The sequence below is a fragment of the Eufriesea mexicana genome, unplaced genomic scaffold, assembly GCF_001483705.2.
Source record: "Eufriesea mexicana isolate 0111107269 unplaced genomic scaffold, ASM148370v2 scaffold47447484, whole genome shotgun sequence".
Lineage (NCBI taxonomy): Eukaryota > Metazoa > Arthropoda > Insecta > Hymenoptera > Apidae > Eufriesea > Eufriesea mexicana.
This window is the reverse complement of record NW_016907864.1, coordinates 1,211,720-1,213,750: the sequence shown is the minus strand read 5'-3', so window position 1 is coordinate 1,213,750 and position 2,031 is coordinate 1,211,720. Positions and strand designations below refer to the sequence as shown.

The window sequence follows — 2,031 nt, the reverse complement described above, 5'->3', positions numbered from 1 at the left end:
TTATTATTATTATTATTATTATTATTATTATTTGTCCAATTCTATTTTCTTAGACATTATTTGTACAATTTTTATTTATTATTATTTTTATTTATTATTGTAGGCAATTATATGTATATAATTGGTAGATACGAACTTCCGTAGTTGGAGTGGGGAGAGCGATGTGTATATATATATGAAGATTTTCGGCAATAAGTCAGTACTCGGTCCTCAGTCCTCGTTAGTTGCGAATAGAACAAGGTATATAGAACGTTTGTACTATAAGAATTTAATTGTTAGTAATAAGGTGTTAGAGTAATATAGATAAAAATACAGTGTCATTTAATTCCAACAATTATTTTATTTATTTATTATTATTATTATTTGTACAATTCTATTTTCTTAGAAATTATTTCTACAATTTATACAATCCTAGGTGTTGCATGTTTAGTTTTTATTATTTTATTTTATTTTCATTTTTACTTCGTTTATTTCTTTTATTTCATTTCATTTCATTTCTATTTCGCGGTTATTCCGATATATCAGCTCGAATTGTCGAAAGATTTCGAACGGACATAAACTCGACGTGTTTCTTCAAATTTTATCATTCGTCATACTTATATCTTAAAATATTCCAATGGGATGAAAGCTTGGTAAACGTCCGGTGGAGTAAAATATTCGCAAACTTTTTAGCAACGATCCGCGTATCAGCGACGAAATCGGCGATCGTTTCGAATATCCCGAAAGCAAGTAGCAAACTCTTAAGCATATGTAAATACCGCGATATACTCCCTGATTTTCCTTTCATTTCCATACTTACCTATACTCACCTGCAATCTTCTCTATTATCCATAAACCGTGTTACCCGGATACTTAGCCGTGTAACCAACTTCCTGTCGACTCACCGCTAACCGGATTTAATAAACTCTGTTCCAGTGGCAATCAATAACGCATCGACCCCGATGGTCTGCCCTGATGAAGAAGAAGAGGAACAGGGGACGAATGGACCGCGCGGAGGAACGCAAGTGGTGCAGGGAACGAGAGAGAGGGTGCCAGAGACGCGTTAGATCAGGTTCCGAGGACCGGGGTTCGGGTCGGTCGAGCTCGAAGATCGAAAGATTAGAAACGATTTGGGGGATACCTGCCCCTATCGTGAAAGTTTAATTAGGCTCCTTTCCGGTCTATCTCCGAGCTGATATCGGGGATGATAGGTACGCCAATTGTACGGCGTCGACGTCAATATTTCTCGCAGGGATCACGTCGGACGTCGAGGGAACGTTCGTTACGTGGAAATAAAGCTCATAACGTCTCTTATTATTGTTTCCATCTTTTTCGATCCACGCCGATTTTCGCAGAGCCTTAACACCATTCGATCGTATTTATTCGTCCTCTGAGGATATCCTTGCTTATCGTCGTAAGTTTATGATCCTCTAATTGGGTAGATTTCTATGTTACCGACTTTTATCTGCGAGAGAATGAAATAGATGGATAATTTGTGTTAAGATGACAGTCTATGCACGCGTTACTAGCTTTCTTTAGTTCTTAAGTTCTCGAAGGTATCTGCTCACGTGGTTTAGATTAGGTAAAATCTTTGTTAATAATTCTTCAAGCGTCACCTGACACGTAGATAGATATATACGTCTTTTTCGTTCGAGAAGCAGGAAATTTTTAATTCCTGTCGTACTGAAAAGACGAAAAGAGATAGGTCGATTAAGATATTATAAAATTTCGAGTCTGGATCGACATAGGACGGTGAAGATTGTAGTATAATATAATGCTTCTGTAGAAAAGAAGACACGCGATAAAAATATTTGCAATATTTCCAAGTACAATACTGTAACAAATTATTACATAATGACTACGTGGAACACTGTGTCAAATCTCACAATAAAAGACTGTAGAACAATGTTGGAAGCCTTGGAAGAACCAATCTAAACGATTTAGCAAAAATTCGTAGAATATCAACAGTTCTAGAGTTAAGGGTGTTTAGTCTCGTTATTAGTCGATCACAGCTGCTGATAGATTTTTATAACACTGTCCTAGTTACATGAA

General features: G+C 36.4%; 1 long non-coding RNA gene across 1 annotated transcript in view; it reads left to right on the top strand.

The window, feature by feature from the left end:
• LOC108552122 (uncharacterized) overlaps nucleotides 1-1,492 on the top strand; it is a 34,624-nt gene extending 33,132 nt beyond the window's left edge. The window contains exon 3 of the long non-coding RNA XR_001890533.1: nucleotides 916-1,492. This is a non-coding gene — a long non-coding RNA (uncharacterized LOC108552122). The remainder of the gene's footprint in view (nucleotides 1-915) is intronic.
• The last annotated feature ends 539 nt before the right edge of the window (nucleotides 1,493-2,031 follow it).